Source organism: Heloderma suspectum, chromosome 1 (genome assembly GCF_057233095.1).
Source record: "Heloderma suspectum isolate Gila_16-S chromosome 1, 16-S_ref, whole genome shotgun sequence".
Classification (NCBI taxonomy): Eukaryota; Metazoa; Chordata; class Lepidosauria; order Squamata; family Helodermatidae; genus Heloderma; species Heloderma suspectum.
The window spans coordinates 289,207,110-289,223,143 of NC_139458.1; the positions used below are offsets into that span (position 1 = coordinate 289,207,110).

The following is a 16,034-nucleotide window of genomic DNA, read 5'->3' on the forward strand; positions in this document are numbered from 1 at the left end:
CTGGTTATTTGAGAATGTGTTTGTCTTGAATGTTTGAGGCAAGAACTGAGAACAAAACTAACGCAAAAGGATTGAAACTATAACAGCAAACTATCAAGACTTCTGAGGTATATCTGCTTTAAAGTTTAACAGCTTTACGTTATGTTTCTGGTTGGCATTTTTTCAGAAAATTAGGTTCTTCCGTGGTAGTTTGTGATGCTACAGAATAACATCTGAGCATGTAAGTACACATGTTCCATGCCCTGATATTCATATACACACACACACTCTGTGACAAATGAGGTGAATCCACCTAATGGTTAGATGGTGGCTCAGTGGTAGAGGACCTGCTTTGCATGCAGAAGGTCCTAGATTCAATCCGCGCTTTCTCCAGATAGCACTGAGAAACTTCCTGCCTGAAACCCTAGAGAGCCTCTGCCAGTTGGTGTCAGCAGTACTGGGCTAGATGGACCCATGGTCTGACTCAGTATAAGACAGCTTCCTATGTACCATCAGAACAAAGAGTCATGTCATGTTCTAAGAGGGCAAGCGCTACTCTCTGAAACTGAGGTAAGCCAACAGCAACAAACCATGGGTAACACTATGAAATATCCTTGCCTTAGTACAGCTGAAACTTGTTTTGTCATTTAGTAATAAGATTCAACAAATGGGGACCAGTAACATAATGTTGCAATGTGTCCCCAGCCCCAAATAGGAAATTGCTCCCTTATTTTGGGTGGCCCCCTTTCACTTTCAAACAGATAGGCACTAGACCATCCAATTTTAGAGCTAGAGAAAATTATGATTATATAACGCGAGTTGTACAAAACTTCTAATTTAGGTGGTGTATGGGGGGGGGGAGATGTAATTCAGAAAAAAAGGAAATAATGACAGTTTTGTACATCACTTGGGAGCAAACCCCAGATACACCACAGAGGAAACATGCATGGGATTGGTGTTTATAGGTACAGGACTGAACGGTGGAGATTTTTTTAGGGTTTAAGATTCCAGGAAGGACAGATGATTGCTAGAGCGTTTATCCTGTGATTGAGATTGCTCCTTCATGGAAGTTTGCAGGCTCTTTACATGATGCTGTGATAATTCAAGGCGTGTCCTGCACTAAATGCCCTTTGTTCTGTTTTTAAATAGAAGGAAGCATGTGAAAAAGGGAGTGGTGATCCTGCATTTAAAATGGAAGCAGAAAGCCCCATTTTAAATGCAGGATTTTAGGCTGGTGTAGAGATGCCCAAGGATTGCCACTATTATTTTAAGCGTGAAATCTGTGCCTTTACCAGCTGCATAACAGGTAGAAATTTATTACATTTGGATTCCACTTTTTGTTCAAGGAGCACAGGGGAGTATATGTAAGCAACATATAAGGGTGCTGCTGGTAGCCTTGTATGCCAAAGTTCAAATCCAGTGGCAGCTGATACAAAAGCAAACATCAGTGTTTCCATATAATATTCAAACTCAAACATGCTGTCCAGTTTTGTGAAAGTCAAATACAGCATTAAGGAAAGAAAAAAATATTAATAACTGGTTTGAAAGTTTCCAGAAGGATAGCTGTGTTAGTCTGTTGGAGCAAAAAACACAACAAAGTTTTCTGCAGCCCTAAACATATTTTCTAAGAAGAAAGACCCATGAAGTAAACGTATTTAGGAATGGGCTATAAATATAGTAACATTTTCATTGTTTGCTGTTGGGAAAATATAATTAAAATAGCATATATGATGGCAGCTGAATGCTTAAATGACACTTTAAAAACCTTGCAGGCTACAAGTTGGTAAAATTACTTGGTATGGATTGGTGTTAGGGATGCAATCTTGTGCACATTTACTTGTGAGTGAATCCAATTGAGTAGGTCCTATTTCTGAGAAAACATGCACAGTATTGGGATTAAAAATGCATAAGAGTTATTTGGGCAAAGCCAGCATGTCTTGTGGAACATGCACCATTTATACTTCTGTTATAAAGAATTAAGGGTGCCCAAGCCGAATATTAGGTGTGTCTAATTTGCATAGGATTTGGCTGTAAAAATACCTTTGCCTGAGCACACTATCATGCTACATTAATCTGGATTGGTTAATTCATGATAACAATTCCCTACTGATGCTGAATTCTGAGGAAGTATCATGGGCACAGTCACAGAATGGCTGCCATGGTGGGCACAGCCAGTCACAAAACATCCATTTCACAGAAGGGCAAACTGATGAGGCTAAAAGACATGTAACTTGCCTAAGAACCTGAATACAAGGCAGAGGTGGGGGTTTGAGCCCCTAAACAGAACCCCACTCCTTTGAACCCACAGTTCTCTCTCATTCAAAATCAACCCCCCAAACTCTCAGCCTTCCTGTTTCTTTCCACACCCCAAGTACATAAAATTAATGTACCTCAGTCAATCATTTCTCTCCCTTTTTCAGGATCATCCCCACCCCCAAGACTGACTCTCATATCACACCCAAACTCCTTCCTTGCTTCCCCTGCACCCTTGGGTCACCCTGCACCCCTGTCTAACTCCTCCGGTTGCTCTCTGCAACTCTCCCTGGTCATTCTGCTTCTTCTCCCCATTCCACTTGGGTCTCTTTTTGATGACAGCCTTTTTTGCAGGCAGCTTGGAGCACTTCAAAGCAAAGCACTGACTTCCAGTCTCCTCTCACCATCTTTACTTCCTATGAATGTCTCTGTGTCCACGTGGGGTGCAAACACATTCAGAGGAATAAAGATGGCCAGTGACAATTAAAAACCAATCAATCACAGGTGTCAGCAGGGTATTTTGTGGGCCCACTGGACTGTATATACCTGTTTAATTATCTTTATGGATACAAGATATAGGCACTTCAGGCCTTATCTACAATTCTAGTTGCTAAATTCAAGCAGTTACATCAGGATCAGAGATTCTTGTTAAAATAAATGTTGGTGGACCCTGGATGCAGGAGGCTGGAAGGAATGGGGAAATCATTGTTCCCTAAGATTACCATAGTTAACAAAACATCCGACTTCTCAAAGCCTTCAGCTTCTTAGAAGCAACCTTTCAGATCTGTAGCACCAGCTTTCATATATAAGGACTTGGGCTTTGCAGGATGGGGGTTGGGGAGGGGTGCTGTGTCTTCTCTAGAAACTGCAGAATAGCAAATCTCTTTGAGACCAGTGTCAGGAGCTGCAATTCATTCTAATTCATATATACCTGGGATATACTTAGCTCAGAAAGATCTGTTTGTTGGTGTCAGCACTGCGGCGCCACTGAAGGTTCTTTATCCAGCAGAAGATATGCCTGAAATGGCAAAGAACGTGGCATTGCAGCTGGTTTCTTAAAAACACTGGCAATATACACCAAAGTTTTAAATGATTAGCTACTTCCCCATAATTACGCTTATGAAACAATTAACTTGAAGTAAAAAGGGTGTAAAGACTTCAGCTAAAAGAGAGTTTGTATTAGGCTTTGTGTAAAGACATGTTCTCATATCCAAATTCCAGAACAGGCTTAGTTTTACTCTTTTTTTTTTTTAATCATGGGTGCTTCCACCCTAGCCTTCTTCTCTGGTATTGACACCACTTGTTCAGTCATTTATTGCTGAGAATACAGTCACCACTCCTCTCACATCATTGCATTCTCTATGACTCAATTTTTTTCAAATATTGGTATAATTTATTTAGCTTCGAACGACACTGCAGCCCAATCCTTTCAGGTTTGAACTGATGTACTGATATTATAACACCTGGTGCAGAGAAGTGATCAGCAACCAGTGACTCTGACTTCTTCTATTACCTGTCTTCCCATACCACCATAATTTTAATTGATCCTTACTGATTTTTTTTATATGTATCCAGTTGGTATGTTTTTATAAATCTTGTGTACCACCTGGAGAGGGTTCCATCATTAAAGGCAGCCTAAGAATATAAAATAACAAAATAAACCATTTCTTTCATTGTCCTGCATCCCTGCTCCTAGGTGAGTGAAATTCACATGGTTATGAAGAAAGGTGTCACCAGTGCCTAGTTGGTTCTTTGTTAGATTTGAGTACTGTTGTGTGCAATGCATATCCTTGTAAATAAAAACATCCCCTTCCGTTCTCAGAGCAACAGAAGCAATGCCAACAGCAAGGACATGGATGGATGGGCGAAACTTCGCCAGCCTTGTTGTTCTGCTTGAAGCAGCACAGTTAATGTAGCTCTGCCCTGCCCCAAAACGAAGGCTGTAGCAAAAGACGGAGGAATAAATGCAGCTGTGCTAGCTGCGGTTTCATGTGGCAGTTCCTTTTAGAGATGCTTAGAGCTGTACTAATGGTGCAGTTTCTACCATGAAGAACTGAATCCATGCCGAGTTCAAACTTGGTGCCTCATTCATGCTGGGAGAGGGGAGCAACCAGAATGTGCCAGGAAAGCAGGTGGCAAAGGTACCGAAGAAGAACAAGATGTCGGCTTAGGCTGAAGCCAGAGAACTGTTTCCACCTCTGCTGTCCCCCTCTCTGTGTCTCTTCTGGAACAGCAAGGCCATAATAGAGACCTGGCTGAGGTACAGATCAGTGAGACTCGTTGTTGTTTGCAACCAACCTACCGACTAGCTCCAGCTGCTGCGCTTACTCATGGCCAACTTTCTCCTCTGCCCAAGACTTGCACTGGGTTTGATAACAGGAATTGGTAAGGAAACTGAGTAATGTCAGGGGACTTAATGGTGCACAGTTCCCACAGAATAAAGCTAATGCTGATATAGCACTGCTACAGTGTGGTGTTAATCCCCACCCCCAATTACATTAACTTTTTATTGCCTGGTCCCAAAAGAAAAAAAGTTAGATCAATTTATTTAGTGATCAAAATATCCTCTTACAATTCTCTTTGTACGTTCACACATGTAGCTATTTAAAAAAAGGAATGACCACATTTGCGATTTCATTCATTTTATTAAAATTTGAGAAAAAGTTCATTAATGTTAACTTCATTAAGTACAAATGCAATTATTTTCAACATTAATGGTTGCAGCAGTGCACTGGAGAATGCTTCTATGACTCATATACAATATCAGTGATGTGAAGGGAATTCCATAGTGAACAGGCCTTACTTAAAATTTAGCAGTAGTAATTAACTTCTGTATCTCCAGTGTAATTATTTCTGTTGATGGAAGCAGAGAAGATATTTTCCTATCTACAGACAATAAGCTCAGGTTACATTATGTGCCTGTTCCTCAAATCTCATTTTAAGTAGTGAGTAAAACTAATTTGTCAAGTAGCCTGATCTTCATCAGGGTTTCCTGCTGCTTGGAGGAAAAGTAACAAGATGCAAAGGAAGACACTGCTCCTGTTCTTTCAAGAGTTGTGTCAAAGCATATTGAATGCAGGGTTAAATAAAAAATCCAACACATCATCAGTGATACACTCCTCATCACCACCAAAATTGTAAATCAGTATAATACCAGATGGCATTCTGCATTAAACAAGCTTGTGCCTACATTAAGAATATAGCCTACATTGTGTAACACAAGACTTTCATTCAAACAGCAGAGAAACACATTACTTAGTGTTTTCTTAAAGACCATCTGTTAGTATGAATCTTTGGTTTCCAATTCACGTAATTTAGAAATTAATGCTGAATTGGTATTTGCCCCTCCAACATTATATAATACCAAATGTGATGTGTGCCTCTTGTCAGTGTCTTAGCTATAGTGATTCAGATCTAATGACTAACTATGGTTTGGTGATCAATAAGCACCTGCTCCTTCTTTATTGCATGCGGGTTTTTTTGGCAAGCCATCAGTTGTTGTGTTGTCCTGATTGGAAAACTACAGTTAGCACTAACTTTTAAACCACAGGTTTGCAAGCCCACTTAAAACCATGGCTTGAAGGCAAGGTGCTAAACATAGTTTGCTAATTCAGATATGTAAGAACCTCCTTGTCCTTGCTTTCCTGATGGCGTCCACTTAAAAATGATAACTTTTCAAAGACATTACACATGTGCAGTTATCATTTGCCATCACCACCTGTATTTGGGCCCACTTAGAACCCCCAACTTTTCTTCTCTCCCCCCTCCATAACAAGTCATCAGTAGGGCAGGACCCAACAGAGCAGTTCAGTGTGAGTAGGCACTAAATCTAAGGCAGAGTGATGCAGTAAAATAGAATAGTTGCTTTATTGATAAGGTATCAGAATCACATGACATAAATACTTCACATGCAGGAAGGGTTTCAGCCGAGGAGGTGCACACCTGACATTACATCAAAGAATTCACAAAAGTCCCATATTAATATGGCTGGCCAACCAATTCCTTTTGTTAGATAGAGTAATAGTTAACAGGCCTTAATGATCAATGGATGTTTCTTTATAGGAGATAATCGTTAGGAGATAGTTTCTTGATAGATCTCTCTTGAGTGTTTGGAATAGGAAGCCAGGCAGGGAATGAAGGAAGGAAACAGCATTTGAGACAGAAGCAGAGAGAATATGCTAATATAAGAGATGACTGAAAACACCTTGTGATGTGGGGCATTTTTCTCTGATGTGGGATGGCGGATTTGCTGCCTGGTAAGAGTACATGCTGTTTGCTCCCACCTATGCTCTACCTGTATGCTTGTAAACAAAGCAAATTATAAAGTACAACTCCAGTGCTTTCTCCTCCCAAGGAAGCCAAAACACAAACGTTTTATTTAAATTTTTCCTTTACCCACCTATCCTTTTTTCATAATGTCCTTTCAGATTGGAAGACTAGGGCCAGGGACTCTATTTTCATTGATCTGTAAGCTGCTCTGGGAGCCTTTCTAGTTGAAAAGCGGGGTATACATACTTTGAATAACAAAGGGCGAAATCCTATGCATGTTTTTACAGAAAAGTCCTACACCTCTCAGCATTAAGTTGCAGGACATTTTTCTGTCTAAATATACATAGGATTGCCCCCTAACTAATGCAGAATGTAAAGGTAAAGAAGTAAAAGTTTAAAAGCACACGGGAGAAATCATATAAAATCAATCTTTTTTCCACACACAGAGCAATCACAGCTACCAGAGAATTCTCACAGCAGAGATGCTGTATAAATGCTCAGACTGTAGTGAAAGCCTTTGTGATCAATCAGTCCTGGTTATACATCTGGGAACTATACAGCTGCCTGTGGGTGAAAAGCAGAATGAAAGCAGAACCAACATGGGGAGAACAACAAATGTTTGTAAAGCTTCTGCTTCTCTAGCTGTCAGTTAAAATGTAAACTGCAACAATACTTTCTCATATACACATTTTGTTTAATAATAGTCATATTATGTTCCATACCTGCATACATCTATTTGACTTGCTTCTAATTTTGCTAGCTATTCAGAAAGAAAGGAACAAGTCTTCACAATATGAAGGGAGCAAACACTACTTTGTGACATGGAAAACTGTTTTCCGCCTAGCAAATTCACATGCTCAGATGTTGGTTATTAATCAAGACAAATTTAAAAAGTTTCTCAAATGGTGTACCATTATATCGCAGAGAACTGGAAATGGCTCTGGGAATTCTATCTTCTCATCTTGAAGGTATTTTGTAAGAGAAAGAGTTGCCCAGTATTGCTTTTGACTACTTACTTGAAATTCTGTGTTTGGGTGTAGACTGTCTTTGCCTTTGCACATGTTGACTATGTGAGATTTTCCCCTCTCTGTTATTAACTGGTAAAATGCTGACTGCTTATTCCTAGAAAGTTTTGATTTTGACATTCCTGAGGACTAGTAACATGAATAATCACTGACATATATTTGCAGTTATCAGTGAGAAATCAGCATTATGAATGATCAGGATGTTCTTGAAAGAACTGCCTGCATGATGTATATTTAAACCTAATATTGTCAATCAGAAGCTGTCATGTTCTTGTAGATAGTAATTTGGATGATAACCACTCCGAAAAGGAGTGGTGGAGAGAGCTAAGTCAGTACCCCTTCTTGGATTCTAGTGTTGATAGTTAAATTTTTGCATCTGTTAAGGAGCTGTTTTCCTTTCAAACCTGGATCTCAAAAACAAACAGACTAGGGGCAACCTTTCTTCCATACCTTAACTTGGAGAGAGCTGCAAAATTGGCTTATCTCAATTACTATATTTTGTGCAACCCCGGGGCTAATCCATTCTGGAATGTTTGTTTTTTTTAAGTCAAGAAGAATTGCAAGGAACCTTCATCTTTTTTTAAAATGAACCACTGGGGGGCAGCAATAATAATTTAAAAAATACTATAAAAACTGACGCCTTCATGGATCACTGCCTTGTTGTGGCGAAGGGGCTTGTGTAACTCAGTGAAGCCATAAGCTATGCCGTGCAGGGCCACCCAAGACGGACAGGTCATGGCGGAGAGTTCTGACAAAATGTGGTCCACTGGAGAAGGAAATGGCAACCCACTCCAGTATTCTTGCCAAGAAAACCCCATGGAACGTATCACAAGGCTAAAAGAGATGACGCCGGAAGACGAGCCCCTCAGGTCGGAAGGTGTCCAATATGCTACTGGGGAAGAGCAGAGGGTATTTCCAAGTAGCGCCAGAAAGAGTGAAGCAGCTGGGCCAAAGCCGAAAGGACACTCAGCTGCGGATGTGTCTGGTGGTGAAAAGAAAATCCGATGCTGTAAAGAACAATATTGTTTAGGAACCTGGAATGTCAGATCAATGAATCAAGGTAAGCTGGAGGTGGTCAAACATGAGATGGCAAGATTGAACATTGACATCTTGGGAATCAGCGAACTAAAATGGACAGGCATGGGCGAATTTAATTCAGGTGACCATCATATCTACTATTGTGGGCAAGAATCCCTTAGAAGAAATGGAGTAGCACTCATAGTCAACAAAAGGGTGGGAAAAGCAGTACTGGGGTACAATCTTAAAAATGATAGAATGATCTCAGTACGAATCCAAGGCAAACCATTCAACATCACAGTAATTCAAGTCTATGCCCCAACCACTGATGCCGAAGAAGCTGAGGTTGATCGGTTCTATGAAGACCTACAACACCTTCTAGAACGAACACCAAAAAAAGATGTCCTCTTCATCATAGGGGATTGGAATGCTAAAGTAGGAAGTCAAGAAATCACCGGGATAACAGGCAGGCATGGCCTTGGTGTACAAAATGAAGCGGGACAAAGGCTAATAGAGTTTTGCCAAGAGAACACGCTGATCATAGCCAACACTCTTTTCCAACAGCACAAGAGACGACTCTACACATGGACATCACCAGATGGTCAATATCGAAATCAGATTGATTATGTCCTTTGCAGCCAAAGATGGAGAAGCTCCATACAGTCAGTCAAAACAAGACCTGGAGCTGACTGTGGCTCAGATCATGAGCTGCTTCTTGCAAAATTTTGGCTTAAATTGAAGAACGTGAGGGAAACCAATAAACCATTCAGGTATGACCTAAATCATATCCCTTATGAATATACAGTGGAGGTGAGGAATAGATTTCAGGGAGTAGACCTGATAGACAGAGTGCCTGAGGAACTATGGACGGAGGTCCGTCACATTGTTCAGGAGGCAGCAACTCAATCCATCCCCAAGAAAAAGAAATGCAAGAAAGCCAAGTGGCTGTCTGATGAGGCTTTACAAGTAGCTGTGGAAAGAAGGGAAGCGAAAAGCAAGGGAGAAAGGGGAAGATATATCCAAGTGAATGCAGAGTTCCAGAGAATAGCAAGGAGAGACAAGAAGGCCTTCTTAAATGAACAATGCAAAGAAATCGAGGAAAACAACAGAATGGGAAAGACTAGAGATCTCTTCAAGAAAATTGGAGATCTCAAGGGAACGTTTTGTGCAAAGTCGGGCATGATAAAGGACAAAGAAGGCAGGGACCTAACAGAAGCAGATGAGATTAAGAAGAGGTGGAAAGAACACACAGAAGAACTATACAGGAAAGATCTTAATGTCCCTGATAGCCATGATAGTGCGGTCATTGAACTTGAGCCGGACATCCTCGAGAGTGAAGTCAAGTGGGCCTTAGGAAGCATTAGTAACAACAAAGCTAGCGGAGATGACAGTATTCCAGCTGAGCTATTTAAAATCCTAAAAGATAATGCTGTTAAAGTGCTGCACTCAATATGCCAAAAAATTTGGAACACTCAACAATGGCCGCAAGACTGGAAACGGTCAGTTTACATTCCAATTCCAAAGAAGGGCAACGCCAAAGAGTGTTCAAACTACCGCACAATTGCGCTCATTTCACATGCCAGCAAAGTGATGCTCAAAATCCTACAAGCTAGGCTTCAGCAGTATGCGATCCGAGAACTACCGGAAGTCCAAGCGGGGTTTTGAAGAGGCAGAGGAACTAGAGATCAAATCGCCAACATTCGCTGGATCATGGAGAAAGCAAGAGAATTCCAGAAAAGTGTCTATTTCTGCTTCATTGACTATGCTAAAGCCTTTGATTGTGTGAATCACAACAAACTGTGGCAAATTCTTAAAGTGATGGGAGTACCAGACCACCTTACCTGTCTCCTGAGGAACCTGTACGAGGGTCAAGAAGCAACAGTAAGAACCAGAGATGGAACAACCGAGTGGTTCAAAATTGGGAAAGGAGTACGACAAGGCTGCATATTGTCACCCTGATTATTTAACTTATATGCAGAGTACATCATGAGAAATGCCGGTTTGGATGAATCAGAGGTCGGAATTAAGATTGCTGGGCGAATTATCAACAACCTCCGATATGCAGACGATACCACCCTAATGGCAGAAAGCGAAGAGGATCTCAAGAGCCTCTTGTTGAGGGTGAAAGAGGAGAGTGCAAAAGCTGGTTTGAAACTCAACATTAAAAAAACTAAGATCATGGCATCTGGCCCCATCACTTCCTGGCATATAGAAGGGGAAGAAATGGAAGCAGTGACAGATTTTACTTTCTTGGGCTCCAAGATCACCACAGATGGTGACTGTAGCCATGAAATTAAAAGACGCTTGCTCCTTGGGAGGAAAGCTATGGCAAACCTAGACAGCATAGTAAGAAGCAGAGACATCACCTTGCCGACAAAGGTCCGTAATCAAAGCTATGGTTTTCCCAGTAGCAACGTATGGCTGTGAGAGCTGGACTATAAGGAAGGCTGAACGCCGAAGAATTGATGCTTTCGAATTGTGGTGCTGGAGAAGACTCTTACGAGTCCCCTGGACTGCAAGGAGGTCAAATCAGTCAATCCTAAAGGAAATCAACCCTGAGTGCTCATTGGAAGGACAATACTGAAGCTGAAGCTCAACTATTTTGGCCGCCTAATGTGAAGAGAAAACTCCCTGGAAAAGACCCTGATGCTGGGAAAGCTTGAAGGCAAAAGGAAAAGGGGATGGCAGAGGATGAGATGGCTAGATAGCATCACCGATGCAATGAATATGAACTTGAGCATGCTCCAGGAGAGAGCGCAGGACAGGAAGGCCTGGCGTGCTCTGGTCCATGGGGTCCGACTGAACGACTGAACAACATAAAAACTGAATTTTCCCACTCGTTCTCCCGACGCAGGAGATATTTATCCATCTTTTTAAAGGAAGGGCACAACACGTCTGGACACAGCGCTGAAGGACGGGGATATCGCGTTGGAAACATCACGCAAAGGTTGCAATTATGCAGCTATTTGAATATTTGGAAAGTTTCACTGGAAAAGCTAAGCAGTGCAGGCCCTCAGGCGACTAGGGCCGTCCCTGTTTTCAAGCAGAGGAAAGAGAGGCCACCCCGCTCCTTCAATAGGGGGGTGATAATTATGGGCGGGTATCTGGGCTGCGGTGGCTTAGTGGTTAAGACGCTGAACTGCAGACTGGAAGGTCGGCAGGTCAGCAGTTCGAGACCCGAGTGCTGCGTGACGGAGTGAGCTCCCGTCTTCAGTCCCAGCTTCTGCCAACCTAGCAGTTCGAAAGCAAGAAATTGCAAGTAGATAAATAGGTACCGCCTTGGCGGGAAAGGTAACAGCGTTCTGTGCACCTCGGTGTTCAGTCATGCCGGCCACATGACCACGGAAGCGTCTTCGGACAGCGCTGGCTCTTCGGCTTAGAAACAGGGATGAGCACTGCACCCTAGAGTCGGACACGACTGGTTGGGGACACCTTTACCTTTTTTATCTGGATTTCCCAGCACAGCTTTTTAAATGTTGAAGACCGAAGGAGAGAAAGAGTTCAAGCTCCAGTCTTTGCTTATCCAGTTTTGTTAGGCAAGGGAGAGGCGGGCGCTGCTACCAAATCACAGCTACGCGCAAGCCCTCCTGCACCCCTTCTCGGTGGCTCTACTGCGGCATTCCCCAACCTGGTGCCCTCCAGATGTGTCCGACTACAACTCACAACATCTGGCTGGAGGATTCCGGAGGCTGTCGTCCAACACAGCTGGAGGGCCCCAGGTTGGAGAAGGCTGCCTTACTCTCACATTTACGCCGGGGTGGGGATGGCGTCAAAGTTAACCAGGAAGCCCCTTCTTCAGGGAGCAGAAGATGCAGTTTACAATTTTCTGAAAGAAGTTTATGATTACGCTTCTTTCTCCTCATACGGCGGCGTTCACTCGGAAAACGGAAGTGAGGGCTGTACGCGACTCTTACCTTTCTCTTATCTCTATGGTATCAACAGGCCAAACAGCGGCTCGAGAACAAGATCTGCTTCCACCCCAGAACGAGGCGTTCTTCGCTCTGAGCGTCCTCCGACTTCCGTCCTCACCTGTTGTCATTCGCTGTTCCCTCGTTGCCCCGCCCCTAATCAAGTTTCCTCTCCCCACCCCCTTCGCATAACTGGCCCTGGAAGTGAAGGGAGAAAGGCCGGGGCGTTGTCGTGGCAACCTCGGAAGCCGGCGGAAGAGGTCGCGTTGTGGAGCAGAATCAGAACGAGGCTCGAACGCAGAAAGGAGATGACGTCACGGGGGAGGGGCGGAGCGTTTGTTGTTTTCGCGCGGGAAAGTGGGGTCGACTTCTGGTGGTAGCGAGGGACGGGGCTGCAGGGAGGCTGCGGGGCTGAGGAGGCTGCGCGGTGAGTGTCCTTTAGGAAGTGGGATTCTCGGGTGCGGGGATTCTTTGTTTGCTCCCCCCCCCCGTTTGATGCCAAGTGCGATGCTACACACGTTTACTCAGAAGAAAGACCCAGTGAGCCCTGTAGGGCTTACTCCCCGGTAAGTGTGCTTCCGAAGGCGGCGATGGCCCTTTCCGGCGGGAGACGTAATGGATACCTTTCACTGCCTTCATCTCTTCCTCCACATCCTATAAATCAACTTTCCCCAACCTGGTGCCCTCCAGACGTTTTGGACTTCAACTCCCATCAGCCCCAGTCAGCACGGCCAGTGGTCAGGGCCGGGGGTTGCCATCCAAAACATCTGTAAAGAATCAGGTTGGGAAAGGCTTTTTGGGGTTCCAAAATAATCAGCCCCAGTCAGCATAACAATGGCCAGGGATTAAAGGGTGTGTGGTCCAAAATATTTGGCGAGCACAAGAATGGTGCCCCCTCCTTCCATGTTTGGTGTCTAGGCTAGGGATAAGCAACTGGAGACCCCACAGCCAAAACTGGCCAACTGAAGACCAGTCACTCTTCCCACCCTCCAATACAAGTTGCTAATCAAGAGGTGTGTAAAGAACTGATTGCCTTGGCAGAGCTAGGTCTTGGTAGTAATACACTTGGGAGGACTGGGACAGCTTTGCCCACCACTCTTCACTAAACTAGTTGCTGCTAGGATTTTAGACTCCTCCCACACACAACTTGTCATCAGTCTCCACTTTACAGAGATCCTACTTGGATGTGACTGCTTTACTAAAAATATAGTTCAGAGTGGGGGCACATTATTTTTGCTTTCAACAGGCATAGGAAAACAGTCTTAATATTTTATGAAAGAAGAAAGTAAGAGCGGTCTTAGAAATTGTCTGACTCAGGGGAAGGCAAGGTGGTTCTTGTGGGTGTCAGTGTGCCCCCAGACATCTTCCTTGGTGCACACCAAGACACCCTACTCCTCTCAGTTTAATTTTTCAAATATATTTTCTTACTGGCACCTGGGATTGCTTCGAAGTGAAGTGGCAGCCTCTAGTTGCTGCTATCTTACTCTGGGCAGGTAATTTTCCTTTATTTTCCTTTGTGACTAGCCATGCTCACACATGGCAGCCATTTTATGGTTGTGCCCAGAACAGTTTCTCGAATTTCCAAATGTTCCTATGGGCCCAAAAAGTTGCCTACCCCTGGTCTGACTAATTATGTATTGGAAGTGGTCCATAGCAAATAAGCATGACAAATCTTGACTCAAGGTAGCTAAGCAGATAATGCTGGATGTGTTACACTTTCAGAGCAAAGCAGATCAAACACAATAGGAGAGTAAAGTAGGATTTCAGAAAGGGCTTTGTAGACTTTCAATACAAGTAGAACTTCTATCATTCCTCATTCTTGGCAGTGCTGACTAGACTTTATGGGAGTTGTAGGCTAAAACATCTGGAGAGCCACAACATGCTCACCGGTGGCGTAATGCCTAATTCTCTAATGTTGTAGGTTGCCTACAATAAAATACTTCATATTTAGAGTAAGTAAAATTTTTTACTCATTCCAAAAGAGAAAATGCATTTTTCAATGTTCTCACCAAATTCCAATATTTCTATTGGAGAAAAGTCATTGGGGAAAAAAATGGGAGAAAAAACCTCCTCTGAATTTTTCCAGTTTTTTTCCCCCAGGCCTTCACATCTTTAGTTAACCCCCTTCTTTTTGCTCAGTGGTGTGTCAAACAAGGAACAATTCCTGCATGGAAGACTATTTATCTACATACACAGAGTTATTTTTGCTGAATATGTGTGTTAAGAACATAAGAGGAGCCATGCTGGATCAGACCAAGGGTCCATCTAGTCCAGCATTCTATTCACACAGTGGCCAACCAGCTGTCGACCAGGGACCCACAAGCAGGATGCGAGCGCAACAGCACCCTCCTGCCCATGTTCCCCAGTAACTGCTGTACATAGGCTCACTGCCTCTGGTACTGGAGGCAGCACATAGCCATCAAGATTAGTAGCCATTGATAGCCTTTTCCTCCAGGAATTTGTCCAACCCCCTTTTAAAGCCATCCAAATTGGTGGCTGTCACTACATCCTGTGGTGGTGAATTCCATAGTTCAACTATGCGCTTTGTGAAGAAGTACTTCCTTTTATCTGTCCTGAATCTCCCACCAGTCAGCTTCATGGGATGACACCGGGTATTTTGAGAGAGGGAGAAAAATGTCTCCCTATCCACATTCGCCACACCATGCATAATTTTGTACACTTCTAACATGTCTCCCGTTACCCTCCTTTTTCCCAAGCTAAACAATCCTAGCTGTTGTAACCTTCCCTCATAGGGGAGATGCTTCAGCCCCTTGATCATTTTAGTTGCCCCTTTCTGCACTTTTTCCAGCTGTACAATATCTTTTTTAGGTGTGGTGACCAGAGCTGTACACAGCATTCTAAGTGTGGTCACACCATAGATTTATATAAAGGCAGTATGATATTGGCAGTTTTATTCTCATTTCCTTTTCTAACTATGCCTAACGTGGAGTTTGCCTTTTTTACAGCAGCAGCACACTGGGTTGACATTTTCATCAAGCTGTCCACCACAACCCCAAGATCTCTTTCTTGGTTGGTCACCGCTGAGATCCCATCAGGTTACATTTGAAGTTGGGATTTTTTCCCCAGTGTGCATCACTTCAACTTGCTTACATTGAGCTGCATTTGCCATTTAGATGCCCACTCTCCCAGTTTGAGGAGATCCTCTTGGAGCTCTTGACAGTCCCTTTTTGTTTTAATCACCCTGAATAATTTGGTGTCATCAGCAAATTTAGCCACTTCACTGCTCATTCCAAATTCCAGATCATTTATGAACAGGTTGAAAAGCATTGGTTCTAATACAGATCCCTGTGGGATCCCACTATTTACTTCCCTCCAATGGGAGAATTTATCATTTATTCCTACTCTCTGCTTTCTGTTGCGAAGTGTACAGTAATTGCAAACTCAGGATTGGTTGAAGTTTCCCACTCTGTGTACATCGCATGTGCATTCAATTAGTATGATAGCTGTACACCAAGAGCCTTCTGGCAGCAATCTTATTCAAGCCTCAGGTTCATGGCGGCTTAGCAGCATTGAATATGAAAAAATGATAAGCCAATGTACATGTTGATGTCTGCCTGTGCTT

At 43.2% G+C, this 16,034-nt stretch overlaps 2 protein-coding genes across 12 annotated transcripts in view; one reads left to right on the forward strand and one right to left on the reverse strand.

Annotated features, from left to right (window-relative positions):
- The window catches only part of RAB23 (RAB23, member RAS oncogene family), a 38,848-nt gene extending 26,302 nt beyond the window's left edge, over positions 1 to 12,546 (reverse strand). The window contains exons 1-2 of one of the 2 annotated variants that reach the window (XM_084826857.1): positions 12,458 to 12,546; positions 3,164 to 3,250 (exon numbers count right to left, since the gene is read on the reverse strand). The gene's annotated coding sequence lies outside the window, so the exon portion shown is untranslated. The remainder of the gene's footprint in view (positions 1 to 3,163; positions 3,251 to 12,457) is intronic. The other variant, XM_084826858.1, reaches the window with a different exon arrangement.
- Positions 12,547 to 12,780: 234 nt separating this feature from the next.
- The window catches only part of PRIM2 (DNA primase subunit 2), a 108,808-nt gene continuing 105,554 nt past the window's right edge, over positions 12,781 to 16,034 (forward strand). For 6 of the 10 annotated variants that reach the window (XM_084826844.1, XM_084826849.1, XM_084826854.1 and 3 more), the window contains exon 1: positions 12,781 to 12,878. The gene's annotated coding sequence lies outside the window, so the exon portion shown is untranslated. Of the gene's footprint in view, positions 13,018 to 15,420; positions 15,508 to 16,034 lie in introns of all 10 variants that reach the window. The other 4 variants (XM_084826848.1, XM_084826846.1, XM_084826851.1 and 1 more) reach the window with 3 other exon arrangements.